We start from the raw sequence: 15,122 nt of genomic DNA, 5'->3' as shown, positions 1-15,122 counted from the left end.
TCTTTTACTATTTGCTTCAAGTACATCCTTATCTTGTTTGGCAAAATACTAACACTTATGTGCTAATGCGAGATCCTATAAATCATCCAGCAATCAGCCAATTACTTGTGGTGATCATAGGGCAAATTCAACAACTACCGGAGCATCTGACGAGTTTGGCTGATTAAGATGAGTTTTTCCTTCATTAAAAGTAATTACAGGTAATCATGTGGTCTATAGAGCATATTGCAGTTTCATAAAGTGAGCAGAGTCACAACCGTGTGGATAGACATTGATGGTGGAGCCTAATATATTGATGCATAATATATGCCTGTTCAGCATCCATTATCATTTTTCTGTTTCTATTGTTCCACAAAGTTTACTTTAATGGTTCCAGAAGGGAAGGAATTTCGTTAATCCTTCCCACTCCAGTTACTTTGGCAGAACTAGGCACTGTAAGAAGGGCGAGGCCTTAAGTGATTGTCCCTACTCTACTAGCTCACATGATTGTACCTATGTCTATGACAAGTGGCCTTGGGCTTCCCTTTGGAGGGAGGTCGTTTTTGATTTACTCCATGATCATTAGGTAAGGAATCATTTGCCAAAGAAGAGACCTAGGAGAAGTACAAGGGAGGATGATTATGAATTAAATGATTATTTAGACAGTACAGCACATTTGGGGAACAACATTTGGTATCAGCACATTAAAGAGTTGGGAAAAAGTCCTTCTGAGGAGGATTTCTATGTATGTGCACTCCTGCCTCTTCTATGGGAAAGTCTAAGATACTCATAGCTATTGAAATAGATGTTCAAACAGCTCATTGCCTCACTCACCTTGCACTCTGTCTTAGAAGAGCTTAGTTCCAGGGTCAAACGGCATCTTTGGTATGGGTGACAGAATGGACATCTCCAGATGAAGATGATTATGTTCAAAATTTGAAGACAAGAGAAAGAGCACACACCAGAATGCATGTGATAAGATATGAACAGACTGGCAATAAGGAAACTGGAATCAGATGGGAGAAGGCCAATCTGGGGAACAGTACTTTCTGCAGATGGCTGGGAAAAAAGGCATAGTCGTATGCAGAGCTGTGGCAGTAACTGGTCATCACAAGACAGTTATTGAACAAGTGGAAAATGGTTACAAACCTCTCTGGCCGAGACTTGTGAAGCTTCTAACACGGGTCAAAGTCAGAGATCCTTTGGCTAGTGCAGAACTATGTTTCAGAAACAATGGCACAAGAAAAGTTGGAGAGAACTAACAGTGTGGACAAATCTTTGATGTGCTAGGAATGAAGGACTGGACACTGGTAATAATGGATCACTACTGGGCCTGTGGATCCAGAGTATACACGAAGCTGCCCAAAAATGTGGGAGGACTATGTTCTATTGTGATCGTTCATGTTCCATCATTGGTGATTCCTAAAAGTGACTTGAACATTGATGAGATTCCAAAAGCAGATGCTCACCCGAGGAAGAGATCTGCTGGGCTCTTGAATCGAATGAAGAGAGAGAACTATTTCTCAGCTAAATCGATAGAAGCTTTTGATGTCATTCCATATCAACATATATTGTTCAGTCTGACTTCAGCAATATTCACAACAATCTTTATGCCCAGGATCCAGGTGATGACAAATGCAAAAATGGTTACAGATAACCAGATAGGAGCTTCTGCAGACAATCAACACCACCATAAAGGGATTCAATGCTATCAAGGAGGAGCTGAGAGCCATACGATTGATGACTCTTCAGAACAGATATGTCATGGATATGATTACAGCTATGGATGGAGGGGTTTGTGCCAGAGAATCATGTTGCACATGTATACCTACTCACAACAATAAGAATGGCACCTTGGCAGAGGTCATAACAATGCTGACAAATCTACACGTCAAGATGGAAGACGAAGTGGAATACATTACTGATGACAGTTGGTTTGCGTCAATCTTCTCATGGTTCCATAATGGATGGCGAATATTTTCAAGTTCCTTGGAGCCTTGTTGGTGATGATCACGTTTGGGTTCTGTGTGATCTGGATAATAATCACACAATGCAAGAAGACTGTGAAGAAAGCAGTAGGAATGAAGGCTGTGGCTGATGTTGAATCAGGATGCGAACCTAAAGAGCTGACAGATGAAGAAATAAGAGACTACGTAAAGAGCAACATTCATGCACCTGAAGGAATGAAGTTCCTGTATCCGAAGAACCACAAGAAGTATGTGGGAAGATGGATTTACTCTAGTCCCAATGGGCAATGCAGTAGTAGGACATGGAGCCTTGATGAACATGTGAAATCAGCAGGATGCCTGACAGGAGTAATAAAGATATGGGTCCCAAAGAAACACTTCTTCAGTTGAGGATGTCTTGATGTGAAGATTGATGAGAGAGTCGTTGATGAATCACCCAGATGGAGGGAGTGTAGAGTAAGAGTCAAAAGCCCCTACCAAAAGTTCCATCCCCATGTTGCCTGTATGTTGGGAACCAGAAATTGTGACACGCGCAGTACCAGTGAGGATGCCTATACCGCAAAGAATTCTTGAAACAAGTTATCCTATATGCAGTAATGAAGATATGATGGTCTTCTGGATAAAGTCCAGGAAGAAGTGTGAAAATGGATGGAGAAAGAGGACTGGTGACATCATGCAGAGCAGAACTGACACACCCAGAAAAGATGCGCAAGACGAAAGAACATAGACATTCTATAAGATCTGAAGAAGAGGTGTCCAAGATGAGCAACATTTCGGGCTCGAAATGAAGATGCTACTGCAAAGAAACGCTGAAGAAAATGCAAACTCATTTTACAATTGTACAGAGGCAGTAACGCAAGTAGACAAAGTGATCTTGAGGCTGGCTACGTAGCGAATAGATTGCGGCGATGCACCAATGTATATACATACGAGTGTATATACATTGGTGGATGTTTCATGATGCACTTTAGCAAGACTTGAACCCGGTGACTAGAAAGAGTTTCAGTGCGGCACAGATGGAAAACAGCTAATGGCGAAGGAGAATTCAAGGAAGGCTTGGCTGGCCCAGCAGCAAGAGTCGAGGCCACCTTGAGCCTGATTGTTTATCAAGTAACTACATGAATGTGAGAAAGAAACAAACTTCTGTTTGAGGTGGAATGAAAAAACACTGCAGGCATCAAGAGTTCATCATTTAATAGTATAATGTGCCGCAAAAGGCACGGAAACATGGTCTCCAGTCACATGGTAAGATGAAAATAGACTTTGGGTCGAGCTACACCGAAACCAGAAGATAAAACCATGACACACTCCCTTTTATTCTCGGGCACAGAGAGCTTCTGCAAGGCCAAGTTCAAAGTCTTAATTGAATGGCAGACTGCAAGAGTGATGATAGATGTCAGACTAATTGGGTGGGAAGCTATGGTCAAGACCAGCCCACAGGCACCCGGGGAACCAGCCTGCGTGCTCCTAGCCAGTGGAATATTCCAGAAGGGCACACGTGTGCCAACCGATTGTAGAGGGCGCCGTAACAGAGAGCCCTATAGTTTGTGTAACACATGGATCATCGTGTATTTTGTGTCGATGAAGCTGACTTGAACTAGAGGAGGGCTTAGTTGTTCTCCTGATGTTAGGGACCCAATCACCACCCCCATTAGTATGGAACATATACTTAGATGTTCCCTGTAAGCCTATCACATCTCAGCGTGACATCACTGATGACAGATTTTGACTATAAGAGTTGTGCTTTTTATTAACTTCACTGAAACCGTGCTTTGCAACGTCCGTTGATGTCCGCTGTAACTGTTTTAGATAATTGCAGATAAAACAGTACTATGTTTTGCCAACTTCCTGAGTCGGTTTGATTATTAATGTATGAGTAAGTTCTGCATCCCCATCGATCTCTAAGTATTGCTACCTCATCTTAAAGGACCCAGGTCTATGGGTTCAGACTGTTAACCCGGGTCCCCTATACATTAAACAAGAGAAATGTACCCAACAGTATTTTTAGGTCATTTAGCTTGCAAATGAAAACACCTGTTAAAAAGTGCCATAGCAAGGGTTACAAAAGATTGCTGGTGTCCTCAGAAAACAGTTTAACCGACTTGCAATAGGAAATCCATCGTGGTGAGGATTAGATCCACCTGTTACTTAGTCTGGGGGATGGGGGACGAGTGTTAGGGAGAATTCTTATTTTTGTGATGAATTGTTCCCACCTTAGAGACCCCCAGCTCTTTTGCTGGACTTTAGGACTTTTTCGTTTTAACCCTGGAGTGAGTGAGCCCTTTTTTCTCACTCTCTCATGTGTTTTGATCTGATTTGGATTATGTGTTTCCTTTGTTTTTGGAGTCTGACAAACTCCATAGGCATCTACTTTTTGTATGGTGACACACAGCACCTTCAGTGGAGTGTCACAGATAAATCCTTTGGATTTCTCATAAGGTTCAAATACCTTTTCTTGTGTGAACTACTGTTCCCAAGAATAGTAAAGTGAAAATGAATTTACTTACCTTTTCTCTTCGTAGGTCCTGCACACACCATCTTATATAGAGTGTTGGGGAGTAGCCTGTTTTCCTACTTACTCATGTAACATTTTTTACGTTACCCTCACTACTTAAAATGGCTGGTGGCAGTGGTTTAATTTTCTTACCATTTTGTTTTTTTACCGCTAGCTGAATCCTCAGCTGCAGTATAGCACCCATGGGTGACCATTGTGTTAAAATGGACCCAGTCTTCTTTTTTCATCATTTCTTGTTTGTGATGTGTTTTTGGGTATTACTCTGCACGCCAAACCAGGTTTCAGCCCTTTGTTCATTTTGCTTTTGGAGGGCTGCAGTAATGAAACCTGACTCTGGCTCCAGTGTGTTTGGAAGGGGAGGAAGTGAGGGAGGTGCCCGAAACTCCCCTGTCCTTTGTCTCCATGGTTACCTGAATGCACCCAGTCTGGATTGGCTGGCTGTCCTTGCGGGACAGCCACCCACTGTGTGAGTGACAGCTAGGCTGTCCATGAATTGGAGAAGCCTGCTTAAAACGCGAGGCTTCTTGGACTGAAGACAGAGTCGACCACCGGGAAGGACAACCCGATGAAGAAACTGTGAACGAAGCATGCTGCATCTTCCTAGACCATTGAACTGCCTGGTGAAGCCCTGCAACTGTGCTAAAACCCCTTTTTCTGATCGACAAGAGAAGCTCAAGAGAGGACGACTTCTTTCCTTGGGTTAGTGGGACCAATCAACCCCGAGACAAACTTGGTTGGAAGACCTTGTCCAACTGGCTGTACTTCTTTGCTGCTGCTGTAACCGAGGGCCAGAGGTCGAGAAATCTGTAGTCGATTGCAATGTCTGTCAGTCAGCCAAAAGCTCCAGGAGTCTCATGAGGACCCTTCGAAGCAGGAAGCACAAGTTCGAGTCACCTCGCCAGAGTGCTGGACTCAAGGAGTGAAAGAAGCCCATGGGATGTCCAAGATCCGCAGTGGTGCTGTTTAAGAGCGCTGAAACCGGTAAGTGCCACTGATCCAAAGAACGCCTGTAGCTACTGACCTTTGAATTGTTGTGTAGAAGTCCTCCAGACGTCCTCACTCTTGACCCACGACTGAGGCCCAGAAACACAGGATCTGAATCACTGCAACAAGACACAAGCCAGCTGGATCCTCTTCTTCTAATCAAAGGTACTGTTTTGACTTTGGGGTACTTATCTCTTTGTCTGTAGTTCTGCTCTTCTCATCTGGGAATTGCAGTAGCTGCTTTCTAGAGTTGATGTCAGCTCTAACTTTCACAAGTGTAACAGCTTGTGACCCTTCAGTGATTTTTCTTCAACAAACTCTCTAACTTTGTGCAAGACATTTACTATCTAAGAAGTACATCAGCTCCATATACTTTGCTGCAAATGACTTTGGCTGTCCTTGCTCCCTGCAGACTCTTCTTCTTCTATTCCATTGACTTTGATTATTACTGTCCCTCATAGGTGACACATTGGTTTTTAACTAATATTGCTGGGAAAGGTTTTTATCTAGATTTCATTGGAAGATTTAAAGTGCTCACATGCTCTGAGAGCCTGTTTAACCTTTATTCTTCCTTCAACCTTTCCTTTCTACCAACTTCAGAATTTACCAAGTGCAAACAGTGATATATAAATGCCATTACTGTCCTAGTTAGTGAAGTCATATCAGACTGGGTGAAGTGTGTATGAAGCATCTCGAAAGAGTATCTACTTGCTTGGCCTTGATTCCGCGAAAGTATTTTGAAGTGTATTTTGATTGTTGCACATTGCCCTTTTTAATTATTTTACTAGAAAGCTTTGATACTTATATCGGTGAATTTTCGATGCTACAGTTCTACAGCTCACATTTACCTTTTTTGATATAAGTCTGGCTGCTCAGTCACACTACCAACTTGTAAAGTACAGACCTGTACCAATAGGTGGGTTAGCTAATTCCAAGAGGACAAGGGTTGTGTAGTCTCCCACAGGGTTACTACATCAATTCTACAGCATATGGCAATTGTGATGCTGGAAATGCATCGGAGGGACAGGGCCTCCGTATCCTTGTACTTTACATCTTTTTATCGTGTGTTCTGTCGTCTTTTCCACGCAGGTGTTCATGTGGGACTCCTGGTGGTGCAGCTCTCTCCTTTGGTTTTGGTGAACAGACCAATGGGATACCCTTATGACACCCATGAGTAGTGGTGCAACCCCGTGCCCCTGGTGTATGTTTTTGGGCACCTGTGTGTGACCCACAGAGCAGGGTACGGGCTGGTGGCAGCTCCGTGCTGAATTGACTGTTGCCCTGAGCATCCTCCATTTTGGGATGCCCAGACAGTGTCATTGGAATTGGTAGAATCCTGATGGAGACAAAATGGCTCCCATGGCCTCTTGCCTTCCGTCGCCTGTTACCTTGATCTTCCCAAAGTCCTGGGAAGCCCTGACTCTGTCCCTTCCCCCTGACTGGCTGTTGGTTGGAAGTTCCATATTGGGTAGTGTGGGGAAGTGCTGACCAGACTGGCTGGAGCCTTCTCAACGACTGTATGTTGTGGGTACGCCTGTAGGTGGGACCTGGGTGAATGAAGTGTGTGACGAATACCCATTCTATGTTTTGGGTGTCTAGTATCTGGTGTTTGACACAATGACTGAGACATCCCTGCCCAAAACCAGTATGAATGCAGTGTGGAGTGTTGAATGGCTTGGTACTTATCCCAATAAACATAACGTGTTGTGAGTGTCTGGAGAGAAGTGAATGCCCTGAATGCACTGTGTAGAACTAGCCAGGTAAAGGCACAAAGAGGACAAACAAAAGGAAGGGGAAAGTACAGGTGAGTACAATGGAGGGTCAAGCAGACATGAGTTTGGGAGGAGGACATATGTAAACTAACAGACATCAATCTTAATGTACCACACAACCCAAGCCTGGTAACATGAAAGTTGAACTTCTCAACTAGTTTCTGTAGCAACATGGATGACAAATCTGATGTTGGCGATGACCATAGTGACGAGGAGAAGGAGGGACCTGACAAGCACTACTTCACAAGGACTGAAGGAGGGAGCTCTTGGGAGTATAGGACACATGAACAGAGGGGTGCACAGCACAATAGACATACACAAGATACAGCAGAGGAGGTAGCCCCCCACACAGTGTATAGCAGCAGACTCAGGGACCTCCCCGGATGGAGGGCAACGATTACACAATCAAGGGGACATTCCTGTTTCAGAGGGCGACTGGCAGGGCCTCAGAACACTCCACAGCAGGCACATGCAATAGACATAGGTGCAGAAATAGAAGACAAGAGAGGACCCATTCAGATAAGGCAGTATATACGAACACCGGAAGAGAGGGCCGCCTACTCACAGATGCCCTGGAAGCACACAGGAAAGGAAAACCTCAAATGCAGGCTACCCTCGTTAAGTGCAGGAGCTGGGAAATTGATTTATGACATGGAAAAGTTGATGGCGGGACATAGGCTAGCAGTAGGACACGTAAAGGGACTGTTGGTCTTCATATTGGGTGAAGCAGTTGATGATATATGGAAGAGGGCTGAGTTCCCGGGGGTGACCATTCACAACACAGCACACAAAGGAGCGCCATTCGCAAATTATAGGGCAGCACTATGACAGGCACTGCGGACACAATTCCCGGACACCTCAGACATAGGGGCCATCACGTTACGCAAGATGCATGACGATGAAGATCCTGCTAATTACATTCAAGAGATTCAACAACTCTGGTGCCTCAAAACTCAAGAGCCATGGGACAAAAAGATAGCAATATGCTGTCATATCTTGGTGCAAGGATTACCAGTGCCAGTACAGAAAAACTTCAAAAATTGGTAGGGATGGAAGCGAAGGCGTGGCCAGAGATATAACTCACCATAGTACATCATTGTAGATTATGGCAACAAAAGATAAATCGGAAGGCAGAGGAGAGGAAGGCAGATGAAGCTAAGCTAGTCCAGAAGAAATTATCCAAATGCGCACTAAAAGCAGCAATGATAACGAGCACTAGTCCACAGGCACAAACAGCAACCTCGCAACCACAACTTCAGCTCCAACCACAACAGTCATACAGCACCGTACCAACATATGAAACACCCACGGGAGGAGGATACATGGGGAGAGGTGAATACCCACAGAGTTTCAGAGGAAGAGGAGGCTTCCTGAGTGGACAGGGATTTTGACCATTATCACACCAATACGTGGGAGGGTTCCAGGGCTACACACAGCAAATGCAGCAAGAGCCAGGTGGGGGAGAAGGAGGGTTCCCATGGCAAGCAAGGGAGCCACCGCAGTTTTGGGCCTGTGGGCAGTTAGGGTACATTTCCTGAGCATGCAAAAAAAGAGGGGGCGTGTTAGAATGGGGAGAACAGGGGTAAAGGTAGGATGGAAGGACCACTATGTCCCAGAAATACAACATGGACCAATGCAAAACATGCAGCCACAGACACAAATACCCCCACAGACAGAACACCAACAAGCACCTTCAACCACAGCACCAATGCAAATGATGGTGCCTCCAGCGACAACATCAGCACAGCAGCTTGCACAAGTACATGCCCATTCCCCAGAGCCCATGGAAATGACAGCAATGGTACGAATTCAGAAGATGGGAGGGGTCACTATAGTAGGAAACAACCCCTACACAGGGATCTGACTATCCTTATATCCTCAATAGGACAGCCCACAGACAAACTTGTTGTGTCCCATCCTGTCGGTCATGCCTAATCCTGCGGAGGAACCTCGCATAAGGGTAGCAATAGGTGACAAAATGTTTTCCTTTCTTGTTGACACTGGGGCAACTAGGGCATCAATTCGGTAAGGGACTTTTGCATTGTCAAGCGATGCTTGAACACACAAGGATTCTCTCTGTGGATAGCAGGGAAGATATGGAGAAGACCAGGTGAGTACCTATTCAGACCAGAAACACCATCAGATGAAGAAGAGGGAATGGCAGTGGCTGTAGACATTGGAGGGATTGTAGTACAACAGGATTGGATCACAGTGCATGCAGTAGATGACCAAGGGAGAACATGGAAGGCAATAATTGCAGTGGCAGAAGGATGCAGAATGACTCAGGTGACAGATGAGGAGCTTGTTTCGGAAGACAGAAGAGAGACAAAAATGATACTAGAAATTAGTGTGCGCTTTTGGCTACACATTACGTACAGAGAGGTAGCACAGAAAATGGGGATGACGCTGGAAGCTCTGCCCCCATTCATGAAGCAAGATCTGGCCAAAGTACCCAACAACTTATAGACCACAAGTGCCTATGACGTGGGGTTCATAAAAAGAATAGGGGGATTTGAAATAAATTTGAAACCGGGTACAATAATACGTAGAGTCAAGCAATACCCCCTGACAAAAGAGGCAGATGAGGGCATATACGTAGACAATCAACACACTCATTGAAAGAGGCATTCTAGTACAATCAGAATCTCCATGCAACACTGCAGTGTACCCCGTGCGCATGGTGGATGGGGGGGTCATAGTGTTTTATTCAAGATCTTCTCCCACTTAATTACATTGTAGAAGCAGAGTACCCTGTAGCAGCAAACCCTGCAATGATACTCTGTGGAAATCCAGCAGAAGCAACATACTTTACTGTTATCAATCGCAAAAACGCATTTTTCTCAATACCATTGCACCCAGACTCACAAGATTTGACCTATTTTATGTACCACTACCAAAAGTGGAAACACACCAAGTTGCCAGAAGGCTACTGTGAGTCACCATCCATTTTCAAAAGAGTAATGCAGATGGACCTAGCCAATGTCCAAACAGACAGCACAGTACTACAGTATGTAGATGAAATACTGATTTGCAGTGAAACAGAAAGAGAGTGTATGAATGACTCAGTACATGTACTCACGGTATTGGCAGACAAGGGGTACAAAGTAGAGAATGTCAAACTTCAGTACTGCTAAAAAGAGGTATTATACATTGGCCAGATAATATCCAAAGACGGGAGACACATAGCCTCAAAAAGAGCACAGGCAATACAAAACGCTCCCCAGCCTAAAACAGTAAGAGAGCTGCAACAGTTCCTCAGATTATGCAACTATTGTATAGCATGGGTCTTCGACTATAGCTCTTATCCACTTCTAACGGCCCTCAAGGAAGCGCATATAGAGGCAAAGCCACTGGGATGAACAAGAGAAATGACTGATGCTTTCAATGAACTGAAAGATGCAATAAGCACAGCACCAGTGTTAGCGACCCCAGATTAGAAACACATTTTTTTTCTGTTTTCCCACACCGATGGCGTGGTTATGAAATCAGTACTGACCCAAAAGACAAACATGGGCCATAAGCCAATTGCATACTACAGTGCCCCGTTGGACCCAGTAATGAAGGGACATTTTCTGTGCGAACAACATTTGGCTGATGCAGCATTCGCAGTAGAAAAGGCTTCATCAATCACTATGGGATGCACATGAATGCTTTACGTGGAACATGACATCTTTGTGATACTGCATAAACCAAAAAGCACACCAACGACCCAAAGAGCAACAGGATATGAAATAATATTATCAAAACCAGAACTGAAAATAGTGAGGTGTAAAAATGTTAATCCCGCAAAATGTATAGCAGATGTCCAACAACCAGGTGACTGGGCTCATGGTTGTACACAAAATATTGAGTTCTTCACTGAGACACACAAGGTAGCGGAGTATGCAGTTGAGGGGGGAGAGGTACTGTATATTGACGCATCATCAAAAATTGGACCAAACCGACGGGGTTAGAAGAAAAGGAGCAGCAGTAGTAAAGCTAAAGGAAGATTGGACAAGTGAAGTGGTATACAGTGTCCGTTTACCCCCTCATTATTCGGCACAAGCTGCAGAACTAGTGGAATTAATACTGGCATTACAAAATAGCATAGTGAAAAGAGTGACAATATATTCAGATACTTCCTATGTCACCTCCACAGTACATTCTGAGCTCACAAGATGGCTCAGAAGGGGATTCAGAAGGGTATATGAGGCCACAGTTCAGCATGCCCTACTCCTAGGGGAATTAATAAATGAAATAACATACCGAGAGGAAGTAGCACTAGCGAAATGCCAGGTGCACACAAATGAACAAGATCCAATATTAAGAGGGAATGAAGCAGCAGACTACCAGGCAAAACATGCATCATATTTTGGAGAATTGTGGGACTTGAAAGAGGAGAAAAAACAAAGGGGGTGGGGGTGAGACAGATGATATTAAAGGATGGATACACTCACCAGAAATGTAGATAATGGTGTTACAGGCAGCAGCACCAAGAAATGAGAAGGAACTTTGGGTAAAGAGAGGATGCTCAATGTCCCCTATTAATTCCCTATGGCGGCAAAACAACACAGGGAAAGTGGTCATGCCATGCGCACTCCTAGAATCAGAATTAGAGCAATTGCACAATCCACCACACACTGGGAGAGAAGTCATTGCAGCACCCATTGGAGAATCATGGTTTTGCCCCGATCTAAACGGAATCGGTAGAAATTACTGAAAAAAAAGGTTTGAACTATACGAAAAGGTCGTAAATGCATGCCAGCAAACGTTCGAACACCAAAAGTTTGAAAATTTGGTGGCATGCATTTAAAAATAAAAACACTGCGGGGGATGCGGGGATGTTCTTTGCAACACCTCGCTCACCATACTATACAGTATAGTGAGTGGAGTGTTGCAGGGGGAAACCCCTGCAGCTGCCCAAAAAAAAAAAGAAAAGAAAACGACCCTGGGACGCCAGTTCCCAATCACAGAAGTGAAAGGGAACTGCCGCCTCTGGGACACAGAGCATTTTAAAAGGTTATTTTGCATGGGATATGCACAAACCTTTTGTGGTGAGTTCATTTCTCATGTGAACTTTTCCATCGCAGACTTTTCCGCGACAGAAAAATCACGTAGATCCATCTAAACAGCCATGTAGCAAACTTTATTAGCAAATTTTTGTCGTGCCAACAGTTTACTGCTGGCCACACACTGAGAGTAATAACAGGAACAATACCCAGACCCCTAGTGCCATTCTTGCATCTCCACATTGACTATGTGGATATGATGCAGGTATGTCAAGGGTACCGTTACATGATTGTGGTGGTCTGCCCCTTCTCCGGGTGAGTTCCCATGCTGATACCCTCAGAGCAGCAAAATTCCTAGCCAGAGAAGTATTCCCATGGTGGGGCGCGTGTGAGGTCCTGCCGTCTGACAACGGACCTCACTTCACCAATCAACTGTTCCAACATATTACTACCCTCCTAGGAATAAAACACAAATGTGCCTGTTCGTACCACCCACAAGCAGATAGCGTTTGTGAGCGCATTAATGGTCTCCTGAAAGAGTGTATTGCAAAAACTCAACAGAGCACAAAAAAGAACTGGCTTTACTAATTTCCCCTTGCCTTATTCAAATTACGAAATAAGCCAGGATCTGACCACCATTTAATGCCCCACGAGTTGGTGACAGGACACAAAATGCACCTTCTGTTAGCCCCACCCACAATAGCTCTGAGGGATTGTCAAAATACTGCAGAAATACTGGGACAGGAATTGTACGATTATATACCTTCACTTGTTTCTAGCATTTCTTTCATTTCTCACCAGATCCAACAGAAAAGGGGACTGTCACGCAGGAAGATACCAACAACATGGATACGCAGAAAGAAGCACCTGTTGAAGTAGGAGACCGGGTGCTCCTGAGAAATGTTATCCGGTGCTGGAACGCGCATCGCATCACCGGCTCATACATTATAGAGAGCGTAACAGATAGAACGGTGAAACTGCAAGGCAGATCAGCTTGTAATAACCTCCATGATATAAAGATTTATAAACCAACCGCCTTACCCCAACGCACGGCTGCAGAAGCCGACAAGACCAACGTTGCATCAGTCTACCAGAAACAAGACAACCCAAATACCCAAGACCCAGATGACCCAAAACCAACTGGACATATCATGGTCAGACGTTCCCAAGTAACTGAGCCTCCCACAGCCATATTAGTACAGATTGACTACTATTGAACACTGCCCCATCCCCAGGACATTCAATAACCTGAGTATGCCTATATCATACCCTCAACTCCCTTATATAACATGGAATATACGAAGACATCATATGGTAGCACCATTTTTTAATTTGCCATACCGCACACACAGTGCCGGTTCATACTACCAACTACGAGTAACACTGTCTTAAACTCTCTCTCTTCTCTCTCACATGCAGGGTTCTGCGATTGTTGATTGTTGATGTACAAGTACTAAAAGGTGTAGGTGTTAGGAAATAACTCTGATGTTGCCTCCCATTGAGCACCCTGAAGCACTCTCAGACCAATGTATCCATGCTATAAGAAGACCCACACATTTTAGGCCCCGATCACCATGACTTGAACAGAGTGCATGCTCTGTCTTACCCACACTCCGACATCCTTCCATACAGTGAATTTGGGAACAGATGTGTACATGGGCACTAGGGATGTAATGGTATTACGGAATACCGTTAAAGATACCGTGAACAACCTAATTGAACAATAATAACCGTCACTTTCTTTATATCGGTATACCATTAATACCGTTAAGTGTGCTTTTCACTCTGATTTGGAAAGGCTGCAGTAAGCAAGTGCTGCGCAGTCTTGGTCTTTCACTGTTGGATGTGCCGTCTGCCAAGGGGGCCTTGTTTGGCAGACAAGAGCATAGGGAAAGTGAGGCCACATTAGTAAATGCAGCTTTGCTGCTGTGACCGCTCTTTCTCAGTGATCAGTAGAGTCGGGTCAAAGATCAGCCGACTTTGAGGAAATTGTGTTGAAAGCTGCCCAGTACCTGAACCTTTGTGTTACCCATGCAAAGCTGGTAACGATGAGCTGACTGGCTCTGTAAGCATAAAAGAGACTCCAGTTCATAGACTCTGGCAGACCTAGATTTCATGGGCAAACTAGAACAAAGTTATTTTGTTTCAGGCATTATTTATTTGAAAGGCAGCATACAGATTTCAAACGTTTTTACACAGTCATGCTGCTCCGTGCTACAGGTCAGATCTTCTATGGTGATTGTCCCGATTTTCGATTTGCAATTAGCAAGACCACAGGGACGTCACAACGGTGAATAGAGGGCCTGAACTGAAAGTGAGCATTTTATTTTTCCTTTTGTTCGTATGTAAACATATGTAATAGAACGTTCAGTGACTTGCAAAACAGTGGAGCCAGGAGCACTTTGCTTAGCAACCACTCAGCCAGCAGGAGCAGAAATGTATCGATTCAGCCTGGCCCGGCATCATGTGCCATTAGTTCAGTAAGTTAAGGTCCTACTGCACTGAGTAAACACACATTGGAACAGCTCTTGCTCTGGCTGTGCAAATTGTGAAAAAAAGGACGGCCATAACAAAATACTCTCCCCAAGGTTTAGATTCAAGGAACTTAAGTTTCTCATGGTCATGGATCGGATAGCCATCCAGTTCTGTCTTAGCTTAGAATTCTGGGATCTGTAGTTTTCCCACCAATTTAAAAGATGGGGAACTACACATTCCAGAATTCAAAGGGGGGAATGAACTGGATGCCCTTCTGATACATGTCCACAAACAACTTAAGTTATGTAGACCAGGCATGGACTGGCTTTTAGGACAATAGGCCTATGGCTGAACCAAAAACGCAAAATGCTTGTGTGGGCCAGTTTGTTGGGTCAAAATGGGGCACTTTTTTGGCCAAAGTGGGCCAGTTTGATGAGTGACT

The sequence above is a fragment of the Ambystoma mexicanum genome, chromosome 5q (assembly GCF_040938575.1).
Source record: "Ambystoma mexicanum isolate Mex_15411 chromosome 5q, UKY_AmexF1_1, whole genome shotgun sequence".
NCBI classification, from domain to species: Eukaryota; Metazoa; Chordata; class Amphibia; order Caudata; family Ambystomatidae; genus Ambystoma; species Ambystoma mexicanum.
This window is presented reverse-complemented; position numbering follows the sequence as displayed.